The following is a 13,366-nucleotide window of genomic DNA, read 5'->3' as shown; positions in this document are numbered from 1 at the left end:
TTGTTGGGTTTTTTTGTTGTTGTTTTTTGGAGACAAAAATAACTCTTACAGGATGTCGCTACGTCATAAACGGTGTACGCCCCCACCGACACAATTTAGATAATTAAGTTCCTCAGACTGTCTGGGCCTTGGAATAACTATTAATATAGAGTTACTCCAAGGTCTGGGCCAACCACCGCTGAGAGGAAGACAACATCCTGACAGACAGGTGAAGACGCTCGATTTAAAATGGGAGCTAAACTCATGTCTTCTATGTCAAACGACCGTTTGGCCTCAAAGGCCCAATATTCGGGTCCAGTTGTAAGAAAACAGAAGGAAAAGAGACAAATGACACAGTCACACACACACACACACACACAGCTGCCAAGGGACGTAGGTTCAAGTTCAAACAAACCAGTACATCTGCCGGATGTTTGAGCTAATATCTAAGACCAGACGGATCGCGCGGTCAACCACCTCCTATTTTTTTGTGTTCCCAGTAAGAATGTATCCTTATGCGCGACGCATAAAATAAAAACTAAAGCATATATCAAAACTTCAACATGCCAGATTTAAGAGCTAAATATGTACTGTTGGCATGCCAAATTAGAAGTGAATCGGTTAATAAATAAGGAAATAAAATGGGATGGGAAAAGGTATACAAAATCCAATACGGCCGCCGTTTCCATAGCAACCGATTCACAATATACTTTTTGAACTATTGATTTAAAACCCCCAATAACACACGATATCCCACAGCAAATATGGGCACTCTAGGCCTTTTAATAGCCATTATAGATCTCAGGTGCCCCACCAGCCCTTATGCGCGACTTCATCGCGCCCAAATTTTCAGTCGCTCTAAAATCAATCACGTAAGATTATAAAGAAACTGTCTCCTTACATGCGATGCCACGTAACGTCGCGAGTGACTATCGCGTCTGATCGGTCCATGTAGCGATCGAGAGTCTCGTCGCGTGAGACAGACTGGGGGTGAGGCAGGTTTAGAGCATCACCATTGGTTCAAATATCTAGTTAAGCTGTGCACAGTCTACACGCCATGTGTGGGGTGTGTGTGTGTGTGTGTGTGTGTGTGTGTGTGTGTGTGTGTGTGTGTGTGTGTGTGTGTGTGTGTGTATTACACCAATGTGTTGAGAAAAGATTGGCCTTTCAGTTGAGTCTATGCGAACATTGTTTTCTTTAAAAAAAACATTTTGTAAAAGCAATTTCTTGCGATTCCATCTTTTTTTTCTTTTCATTTCTTACCTCTTCTTTTGTCGCTATAATTATCATTTTGCCTGCGATTTAGATAAAGAGGGAGACCTCCCCAGTTTAATGGCTTTTTTCAAAAATTGAAACTTCGGTTATTTCCGTGTCTTCTGGTCGACAGGATCTCGTTGGAATATCTCGACCCTCGTTTTTCCACAGGATTGTTAAATAATTGCCCTCAGTTTAACAAAAAAAACCCCCAACATATTTTGAAAGAGAAAAGAACACTGTATACGAATATGTAGTGTTTTCTTTTGTGTGTCATCACTATTTAGGAGGAAAATGGCATGAATTGACACAAAATCGACGCTTCTCGCTCGCTCACAATTTTTCCAGCGAGCACACTCACACTGTTGGCCTACCTTCTTATAGAGGGTAAAAGTTGGTCAAAAGATAGCTAAAATATTACGCTAAAAGGATGGCTTTAAGATGGTCAAAGATAGGCAAAAGATGGTTACAAGATAGCTACAAGATAGTCAGCAGATGGTCCAAAAATATTCAAAGACGGCCAAAAGATAGATAAATGATGGTAAAGGGATATTTGTTTAGCCATCCAAATGTAAAATCTTGCTTTAAAACGTCAGAAAATCCTTACTAATAGTTGTGCCCTAACCATTGGGGTATCTTTTCTTTTTCATGTATAATCTAAAAAAGAAACAATGAAAACCAAATAATTTGAAAAAAAATATATTTAGCGTTCAGTGGCATCTGTAAACAGCCGAGTGATGATGCTATAGTGTGAGTACCGTGAGCCGGCTAAACTGGCGCGAGCCGTAAACTTAAAAAATTAAAGTCACTACTCACATTGTTGAAGACCTGTTGCTGTCGTCGCGTCTTCTGTTGAACTACTCACATCTGCAGTGCGTGGCGTAGAACCCAACGACCCGTGAGCTTACAGGATGTGCGTAGAGATAATTGTGTCATGATGCGGTGGAATCAGGCGCTCGTCAACTTTTAGGCATACGGAGTTTTTGGTATAGATCTACTCGTAAATCCTGTTCATTTGCCTTGCTGTTGATGAAAAAACAATAACCATCTGTCTGAATAAAAGTCAAGATACTTGCGATTGGACTGAGGGAGGTGGGGGTCGCTTGGTGTCATAGCAAGAAAATGGCCGCCAAAGTTTGGTAATTTTCAAGACCTGGATGTCTTTTTTTTTGGAAACTGATCAAATTGCTAAACGGGAAGAAACATGTCAATTTCCTCCGAGTTCATTATTTTGACGAGCGCCTGATTTCACTACGATGCGACACAGTTGCTCTGTCTTAAAACACGCGGTGCAGGATTCAGAACCGTCATGCATTTCAGGTTATCCGAAACTAATTGTTTGTTTGCTTGTTTGTTTGATTGAGGAAAGAGCTGTACATCGATACAATAATGGTCATTTAATGCTGGAGAAAAGTAAGACAGACCGAAACAACAGGGGGAAAGAAGTAGGACCAACTAGTGGCGCCCTCCAACCACCTGCTATAAACTAATGTTTTAGCTATATTCTGTTGTCTTGAAATAGAATTGTTATTTTATTACAAATTATGTTTGTCTTCTCTAAAAACATTCCGTCTATACAGTAGTCTCCGCCTAAGATCCCACCGCTTACGATCCCCTGTTAGCTTAAGATCTCACTGTTTTTAGAAAACAGAATTTTTACTACACAAAAGTCAACCCTAAGATCCCGTTTGGATTCCCTCTCAAGGTCTACATTCGGCTAAGATCCCACATTTTAGATCATAATTTACGGGAAAAAACCCTGAGCGGGCACAGACGATCAACCAAGTGTTATATATAGTGTGAGGTAGCGTTGTGAAATCACGCGCTCGTCAAAAGAATGAAATAAGAGAAACAGGCATTTTCCTCAAGTTAGGAAATTTTAATTGATATTTTAAAAAAATTTAGGCTTAATCTTTTCTGGCCACATACTAATACATTTCCGTGTGAATTTCACTGAGAAACATTGATTAAAGGCACAAAACATGTCATTTTTCAGTTTTTAAAGACTCTTTAGCTATTGAAGTTACCAAACTTTTGAGGCCATTTTCTCGCTAATTTCACCACTGAAAACAGGCGACCTCCCTTCCTTCAATTGCAAATATCTTGAGTTCTATTCAAGATAAATGGATATTTATTTCAAAGGAAGCAAGGCAAACAGATCAGCGTCCAGATGATACCAATAACTAAACATGCCCAAAAATTGACGAGCGTCGGTTGTGACACGCTGAGATCATAGAACTACCTGTCGCGTCAAAGATCAGCCACTCTCGTGAATTTTTATCACAAGCGCTCTAAAACTTGATGAAACGGTACTATATTTGCCCCAGACAGGATCACACCATTCCTGAATTAGTGAGACAGACTGAATTCTAATTGGTGCGGACACAACGTAATGGCATGTAACGACAATGGCGGGGAGGGGTGGGGGGATTCGGTCAGAGATGGAAAGCTTTACATTTTGGACAGGTAAAGGGAAGGCACAAGTATAAGGGTAGATCTTGAGACTCACGATAAGATTTACAAAATGTAAATGGCATGGCTCATGCCAGAGAGATTAGTCATCAAAGTTGACCACTCTTTGTTTGTTTTAGTAGAGGGTTTACGGCGCTTGCAACTGCAAAAAGTCATATGAGCGCCAAGGGGTGGATGTCAACAGAGAAGTCCTTACAGGGAATCAGACTTACTCTGCTCACCTCTTTAGCTTCAACAGCACATAGTCTGCTTCGACTATCAAGGCACCCCGGAAGTAGCGGGTCACAATACTATTGTATTACGTTTTCTTGAAAAATGGGGAAACTTCTCTTATCAGGATACTTGGTTGGCGGGAGAAAAAATTGTTTGTGTGATACACGGCAGAGGTAGGCTTGAGTCAGCCTTAGCTCAAGTTGTCAGTTCCTGATGTCGTCGCTCATTTTTTAAATAATTTGTGGAGGGTAAAGGACGGAAACACCCACTCGCAAATGCACACACACACACACACACACACACACACACACACACACACACACGCACGCACACGACACACACATGAAACCTCTGAGTGACCCTCTCGAGTAGAATGAGACGGAAGCGGCCACAATGGTGTATTGTTGAGCCTCTTTGCCTGATCACACACAAAACAGGATCTGTTCAAATCCCGAGGGGGGCGAGATATAATTTCTCGACAGCAGATATGGTCATGACAAAGGGAACTCCGGAGAGATATTGACTTAACTTCTCTTCTGGGTTTTTTAAAGGGATGTAAGCTAAGCAAAGGTTAATTACAAGAATAAGGGTATGAGTCAATTCATTCACTTTTATGAAAAAGTGGCTCTCTGTAGCGACATGATACGAGAAACTTTTGAGGGAAATGACTTCTTTTTAGTTGTTTTTTTTTTAATATAAAAAAGTGATATACGCTTTTCATATGATGATTAGAAGAATCATGAGTAAAATTGCTGACTTTTTGGAAAAAGTACCTCTCTGTGGCAGCCTTCTTGGATTATTTTTTATTTATTTATTAATTATTTTTTCGGAAATGTTACGTGGACAGACGTTTTCAAAAGAAAATATTGGAATTTAAAGCTCAAACTTGACACACAAATACACAAACTTATTATCTATGATTATGGGAGGGTTTTTTTCTATCATAAAAAATAACAACAAAAAACCAGCCGTACAGAATCTATCACGGTGTTACTTCTAAAAAAACGAGAACAGTGACAAACAGTCAGGAATATTTTAAAAGGATGTGTGTGTGGCCGCTTGTCAAGATATGCGGACACAGCCGTGGGGTAACCACTAGAGCAACATAAATAAATGGTGACGGCAAACGTACGTTTCGCAGTCTTGTTCCGGTGATTACGTGTCTCTGAAGTGTCTCACTCAAGATTGAAGAATACCAAGACGGGACAATAGGCCTCATTTGCGGTCTCACTTGCTCGAGTGGCTTCCCTTGAAAATTAAGCGTAAAGAAAAAACAGGAAAACAAGAGCGCGCTGTTCAACTCAAATACTAGCACATTGATATTTTCATTTGTTAGTCGCTGTTTTGCCTTGCCTTTTTCCATGTAAACTGTTAGGAAATTATTTTAACTGTTTTTTTTTGTTCACGTTTTGAATATAGTGAGTAAAAAAAACAACCTAAAACAGCAGAGACCCTACCTTAAATTAGGGCCTAAACTTAAGGTTGGATACAAATCTTTCAAGACCTGTTAAAAGCCCTGTTGAATATTATAGTAGAGGAAACTGTTACGATTGATGTTAAGTTTTAAGTTTAGTTTAGTTTTATTTAGGCTTTACGGCCCTCGCAACGGCATAAGGTCATTATATGAGCACCAAAGGGTGGATATCAACAGAGAAGTCCTAGCGGGGAATCAGACTTAGATTTACTCTGCTCACCTCTCTAGCCTCAACAGAACAAAGTCTGCTTTGACTACCCCGAAAATAGCAGTCCACAAGAGAGTGACTAACATACAAAAGAAGAAGACGAAAAATGGCGATAGTAAGGATGAGGAAGGCAAAAGAAGCAGTTCGCCACTATGTTGTTCCGGAACAGTATCAGTATGATATTGATAAATCAGCCCATTTACAATTCTACTGTGCATAAAAACATGTTAATATCCCCCATTTGGGAATAAAGTCTATGGAAAGACAACAGTCAGTAGCACTGCCCTGGATTGGGCATGGGAGGAATAAGGTCTATGGAAAGACAAGTTCAGGTTAAGTTTTTACTCTGCAAGTGGCTGAATCAGGACTTGGATACCTGTTGGGTCGGTTGTTACACTTTTAGTTTGAGTCAGACTCTTTTAGTTTTTGAGCGCGCCTAGTTGTAGCAAGCGTCTAAATATTTAGATTTTTACAAGCTTTACATTTTAGAGGCATATTTGCACACACAAAAACTGGATAAAAAACGACATTTCTTGATAAAACTAGCCTGATGTCATTCTTTCTCTGTCTTCTGAACATTTTAAGAAAGTTGGTTGGTCAGTCGTTACTTTTGTTTTGAGTTATATTCTTTTAGTCTTTGTGCAGGCCTAGTAGTAGCAGCCTAAACACTTATTTCTTTTACCATAGGTGTTTGCTTTTTAGATGGAGGTTTTTTCTTGCTCACTTTTGACAAATTAACTGGATGGAGGCCTGCATGTGTTCTTGAAAGCTGTAAACATCTTTTTCTGTTTCGTATAAATAATTTCAGATACATGTTTGCAAGGTTCTTACACGTTTAGTTTGAGTTATACTCTTTTCACATTTGTGTACGCCTTGTTCTAGTAACCAAGAAAATATTTTGATTTTTACATGTTTTAGCATTTTAGAGGCACATTTGCTCAAATAAACAGGATTAAAACCTACTTGTCTTCATAAAACTGTGAATGTTTTTGTTTCTTTGCCACCTCAACATTTTTAGAATTTTGGTTGATCGGTCGTTACACTTTTAGTTTGAATTATATTCTTTTAGTTTTTATGCACTCTAATTTGTAGCACCCAACACACTTTTTAATTTTACCCATAGTTGCTAGCATTTTAATCAGCTTTTTGCACAAGTAAACTGTATCATAGCCTACATGTGTTTGAAAAAATTAAAAAGCGTTTGCTTCTCTGTCATCTCAATCTTTTCAATTATTTGGTTGGTCGGTCAATTAAACTGTATTAAAGACTAAATGTGTCTATAAAAGTTGTAAATGCCTTTATTTCTTTGTCATCTCAATATTTGTAGAAGTTTGGTTGGTCGGTCTTTACACTTTTAGTTTGAGTCATATTCTTTTAGTTTTTGTGCACGCATAGCTGTAGCACCTAAGACACGATTTTGTTTTTACCATAGGTGTTAGCTTTTTAAATGTTTCTTTGCAGAAATAACCTGGATAAAAGCCTACATTGTGTTCTTAAAAGCTGTAAACATCTTGTTTTTTTCCTTTTCGTCTTTGAAACCTGTTGGATCGGTCGTTACACTCTTAGGTCTTCAGCCCGCCTGGTTGTAGCACCTAACACGCTAATCTGATTTACTATAGGTGTTAGCATTTTAGAGGCTTATTTGCACAAAATTAATCAACTGTATCAAAGACTAAATGTGTATTTAAAAGCTGTATATGTCTTTGTTTCTTTGCCATCTCAGTATTTTTAGAAATTTGGTTTCTCGGAGAAGCACTATAATTTTTACTACGTTTGAGAAAAATTAGACGAAAATCCATTATCTGTATTAAAAATAATTTTAAAAATCACACGGCATTCGAATGGCTGTGAATAATGTAAAAATCATGAATGTCGAATAGTAAAGTCAAATGGGCACAGCTCAACTTCTCACAGTGGGAATCGAACCAGCATGCTATGGCAAAGAACAGAACCATGAGACCATGGACGTCAGTAATGTATGGAATGAGTCAACATAGGGGTAGAGGGAGATGATAAAGAAAAGTAGACCAGTGGACCAACGTGCTGAAGGGTGGCCAGGACAAGAAAATTATGTGAGTGGTCAAAGATGAGACGGTGGACACAACATATTAAAGGGACATAAAAAATATTATCTCAATCCTGATTGAAACAGTTTTCTGGATTACATTCCTTTAACCTTTCCACAAAAAAAAGAGAAGAAAGTTATCTTCCTAACCATGCCCGTTGTGCAAGTTTTCAGAAACACCCTCACCTCCAGTGGCTGGGCCAGCAGGAACTCTGTTTTAAGAAAGAATGAAAATTGCAAAAAGAAGGATGATTTAAAGGACACACACATCGCAGTCACAAACCACAACTCCCCATTTACAACACTGCCAATTTTTCAAAACAAGAAACAGATTCTACCCACAAGGTGGGTCAAGATGGTGGGCACTGGCCAAGTAACCCACCTCTAAACCTTCCACATACATATTTATGTATTCAATAAATTCACACTGACCTGATCATCAATTATTTATTTATAGAGGCACCAGCCATCCATGTCCAGGTGCTGTTTTAGCCTCTTTTTCCTGTATTCGGATTAACAATATCTTTTTGCCAATTTATTGGTTCCGCTTCTATGTACGCCATATCTATGGTTCTCAACCTGGAAATCGCCTATAATTCGCTGTAATTGCCTCCCCCCCTCCCCCCACCCCTTCTCATCCCCCCCCCCCTTATAGTGTCATCATTTATGTTACCGTCTATTTTTATCGATAACACGTTTATGGATTAAGGTCAGTATTAATGATAATTTTAAAAAAACCCATCAATTAAATAAATAAATAAATAAATAAATAAATAAATAAATAAATAAATAAATATGCTAATGATTATCATAGTGCAAATATTGATAATGAGTAGAAGAAGAAGAAGAAAAAGAAGAAGAAGAAGAAGAAGAAGAAGAAGAAGAAGAAGAGTAGTAGTAGTAGTATAAGGTTTTACGGCGCTCGCAACTGCTAAGGTCATATGAGCGCGCGAAACACAAGTTGTTCATCTCTGCGAAAGTTCACTTCACGACTGGTAACTAATTTACTTTAAAATGCTAAAAAGTTAAAATATTCAAATTCGGTGTAAATACATTTGTGATCTAAAACAACTTTTAAGTAACAATAAAAATTTTTAATAATATCAGATTCACTTTACAACTCGCCATAAAGGCCAATGGCCTTTATAAAAATTTAAAATTCTGCTGGGAACAACGACGGAGAAAATATCCTGCAATTTCTTGCATTTATAATATTTCCTTCGGATCTCTCCAAAGTCTAGACATTCTGTTAAAATGTGTCTAATGGTAAAATCTGTGTCGCATCCGACACAGAACGGCTTCTCCTCTCCCTGTAGGAGGTATTTGTGGGTCAGGGCCGTGTGTCCGATGCGCAATCGAGTAAAAATGACTTCGTCTCTTCTGGAGAGATCCGAAGGATTTCGCTGTTCTAGTCTGGGTTTAATTTCATATAATTTATTATTTTTCTGGTTTTCCCAGTGGCTCTCCCACAGACTGGAGGTGTACTTTTTGACTTTATTTCTAAAGTCAGTCTGTGGGAGAGTGTTTGTCGTTGATCCCAGCAGAAGGGATGAAGCTTTCTTCGCCAGGTCGTCTACCTGCTCGTTTCCTCGGATGCCCACATGGCTGGGTATCCATGCGAACATGATGTTTTTTCCTGTTTCGGATAGTGTATGGATTTTCTGTTGTAGCCTAACTATTTTTGGGTGTAGGAGTGTGTAGTTTGTGAGTGAGGTGATGCAAGACAGAGAGTCAGAAAGGATAAGGAAAGATTTGTTAGGGGAATTTTCTACAGAGTCCAGTGCCATGTCAATGGCAGTGGCCTCCGCAGTGAAAATGGAGGCTTCAGGATGGAGTCTCCTCTGGTGTGTATTGTTGGGAGATAGGGCTGCGGCGCCCACTTCATTGTCTTTTTTGGAGCCATCCGTGAAGATGAGCTCCGCACCGGGGTATTTATCTATTAGTTTTTTGTATTCTGCTTGAAAAGTTTTGGTGTTTGTGCTTTCTTTGTTGTGTGTGGTCAGCTGTAAATCTACTTTTGCCTTGGTGAGGTGCCACGGAGGGAGGTCGGGGAAAAGAATTTGTTGGATGTCTTGTTTGGAAAAGTGTAAGTTTTTGAGGTCCTCAAGGATTCTGAGGGCGAAAGGTTTGATGAGTTTTTCGTTGTTTTGGAATCTGTTTCTGGTTTCTGGATTTGTTTGAAAAATGCTGTTGTGTGCTGGATTTTCCGGTGTTGAGCTCTGTTTAACTGCGTATTGTAGTGAGAGTTGTGTGCGTCTGAGTGAGAGTGGTGGTATGTTGGCCTCGGCCTGGAGGCTCTCCACCGGAGAAGTGCGGAAAGCCCCCAGAGCGAGGCGGAGTCCTTGGTTTTGTATTGGATCTAGTATTTTTAAGACGTGTGGTTTTGCCGATCCGTAGACTTGACAGCCGTAGTCAAGCCTGGACCGGACAAGGGAGATGTACAAGTGGAGAAGGTGTTTTGAGTCCCCGCCCCACTCCGGATTTGATAGAATTTTCAAAGCGTTTAACGCTTTCTGGCACCTCACACGAAGGTCTTTGATGTGTGGTATGAATGTAAGTTTTTTGTCGAAAATGATGCCGAGGAAACGAGCTTGGTCCTGGACGGGAATCCTTTCCCCGTATAGTGTCAAATCCGGCTGCAGCACACGCCTGCCTGTTCGGCAGAAGTGTACTGCAACCGTCTTTGACGGGGAGAGCTTGAAACCGTTGTTGTTTGCCCACGTTTCAAGTTTTTGCAGCTGCGTTTGCAGATGCCTTTCCATAGATCTCAAATGAGGATTTTTCGATCGGCAGCATATCAAGAAGTCGTCAACGTATAACGAGCTGTCTATGCTGTTCTGGAGGGTTTTCACTATGGAGTTAATTTTAATTTCGAAAAGGAGAGGAGAAAGGATGCTCCCCTGGGGGACTCCTTCCTCCTGTTGGTGGGGGTCTGAAAGGGAGGATCCGACACGAACCTGGAAGGAACGGTTCTTCAGGAAGTTGCCAATGAAGGCAGGGAGGTGACCGCGTATGCCGAGTGCGTGCAGGAGAAGTAGAAGCAGAAGAAGAAGGTTGTGTCGAAGGCTTTTTCTAGGTCAAAAAAGATGGCGAAGAAAGAAGAAGAAGAAGAAGAGGAGTAGGAGAAGAAGGAGTAGGAGGAGGAGGAGGAGGAGGAGGAGGAGGAGGAGAAGAAGAAGAAGAAGAAGAAGAAGAAGAAGAAGAAGAAGAAGAAGAAGAAGAAGAAGAAGAAGAAGAAGAAGAAGAAGAAGAAGAAACACGGTCATAACATCAATATAAAAAACAATAATACTAACAATAGAATTGATTTGAGTAAAATAATGCAATAATATTAAAATAATAAATGGAGCAATAAATTCACACTCAAAAGCTAGCTATGCTAACAGACACAACTACAATATGCCTGTTGTCTTTGTTCTTATTTTTTATTTGCTATACACACAGACACACACACACACACACACACACACACACACACACACACACACACATACACACACACACACACACACACACACACACACTATGATTAAATGCACACACAAAAACACAATAAGCAAGAACAAAACCATGGCTTACTTTGGAATGTTCAAGTCAGAAAAAGTTGATGTTTTACGTAAAAAGCTTCTCTCCATAGCAACAGCCAGTTGCTCCACCGGTGTGTGGAACCAGTTTTGGTGCTCTTTCAAGCCACTTTTAGCACAGGTAGAAAGTACAGATGGAAACAGCTGGAGACAGAGAATTCAATTTCCTCACAAAAAAACAAAAAACAAAAGTATGCTACTAATTTTATCAGTTTTATAGAGACACCTGTTTGGAGTCGACTTTCTCAATGAGCCTTAAAAGGTATGATTCTATTTCAAATAATCTCTTAGTTTAGAATGGCCCTTGCCATCAGCATTACAGCTATTAAAATAATTTTGTCAAATTCAAAAGTTAAGTGGTTGGTAAGTTTTAGTCGGCCAGAGTGACGAACTTTCACAAATATAATAAGTATAGATAATCCTACAAAAATCTCGAGTTGGATTTTTATTACTTTGGTTCTATCTATCTCAGTCAACTTGGCCCTCTCCTGGAACATCCCAATATCCCCATGAGCACCAAGGCGAAGATCATTAACGCCATTTTCCTTCCAACGCTCACATATCAGTGCTACACATGGTCCCTAACAAAAGCGCTAGAGAGGAAGCTGGTCACATGCGAGATGAAATGCTTAAGAAGAGCGGTCAACAAAACAAGAAGAGACAAAATTAAAAATGAAGTCATAAGGGACACCGTGGGAGCAACACCAGTCCTACCACACATTGAAAAACAAAAGGCCAAGTGGTTCGGACACCTCACGCGGATGCCCTCAAACCATCCAGCTCTGAGAGCATACAACACTAAATATTCTGGATGGAGAGCCAGAGGAAGACCAAGGCGACGATGGAGTGAATCTGTGACAGACACCCTCAGAGCTCACGGGATGTCCCTCCTTCAGGCCACTCGCCTTGCTGCAGACAGACGCCTGTGTCTCCCCGCGACACCCCCCGGTACAAGCGGAAGACAAAAGTAAAGTAAAGTAAAGGTTCTATCTCAGTCATAGTTTTGGTATTTTGACACAGTATTCTGTGCCTTGGTCCTCTTATATGTTTGTTGCTTTTTTAAAGATAAAAAAAGAGAAGCTAATTTTAAAATATAGGAGTCTTTGAGTCATCGAGCTAGACTTCTCAAAAATTGAATTTAAAAAAAAATAGATGGGGGTCCCGTGTCCATGTTGCAAACGTTAAAGAGCAATGTACCTTGGTTGTTCAAAATCGCAGATGTGTAGGCCATTAGCCGATGCCAGGGTCATATGGGGTTTTTTTTGTAAGAAAGAAAAAAATACCGAACATTAAAAGAATTCCTTTAAAACCTCTGAAATAAAATATGTGGTAAGAGTAAGACATACGCTTACACATTCTCTGATTTCAAACGTATTGATGGGGGTTAAGGTGTTCGCCTCTTATCCAATAGGTCCAAGGCTCGAATCCGCGTAGCAACGGAACAGTTTTTCTCTAAAGAATGTCTCCTTTCACCTCCTTTCCTGCTCTCTAATTATGTTCTGTCGTCTGCTTTCGTCTCCACTTTTTGCCCCCATCATCTCACCCCCTTTGTCCCCTACTCGGTGGTTTTGATTCTTTCTTCAGTCTTTTTACTGCTTCTCCTTGGCCCCTTCTTACTGCTGTCTTTCAGCCATGCCCCGGATCTTATGGTAGGTCAGATCCACTCCTAGCCTTCTCGGATAAAGGCGAAAAATCTCCGAGGCCTGGGTGTAAGTTGCGCACGTTCATGATACCTTGGCGGTCCAACATCGAGAAAAGTAGGCTTCGGCCACCACCCGGGCAAAATTCAAAGTCTCCTGCCAACTGAAAATGTTTGGTGTGTCCCGCACGCTCATATTACCATATGCAGTTGCGAACGCCGTAAAACGCTATCACCCCCTCCAAAAAAAAACAAAAAAACAACAACAACCCAACAAAGCAACAACAACACCGTATTGGCTGTGTCTCGCCTTTGGAGCGCTACGTCATTGAAGTCAAGATCTGAAGGGAAGGGTGCAGTACTTGAGCAATCTGCCTGCTCTATGTTTATCTACCGCCTACTAAAAAGTTGTATCATTATTGCATTCCCGCTGGGAGATCGTGTCAAGACGCAAAACGCCATATAGTTTTATCAGACA

This window comes from Aplysia californica, unplaced genomic scaffold (genome assembly GCF_000002075.1).
Source record: "Aplysia californica isolate F4 #8 unplaced genomic scaffold, AplCal3.0 scaffold00162, whole genome shotgun sequence".
Classification (NCBI taxonomy): domain Eukaryota; kingdom Metazoa; phylum Mollusca; class Gastropoda; order Aplysiida; family Aplysiidae; genus Aplysia; species Aplysia californica.
The sequence above is the reverse complement of the archived record's forward strand: the minus strand, read 5'-3'. Positions refer to the sequence as shown.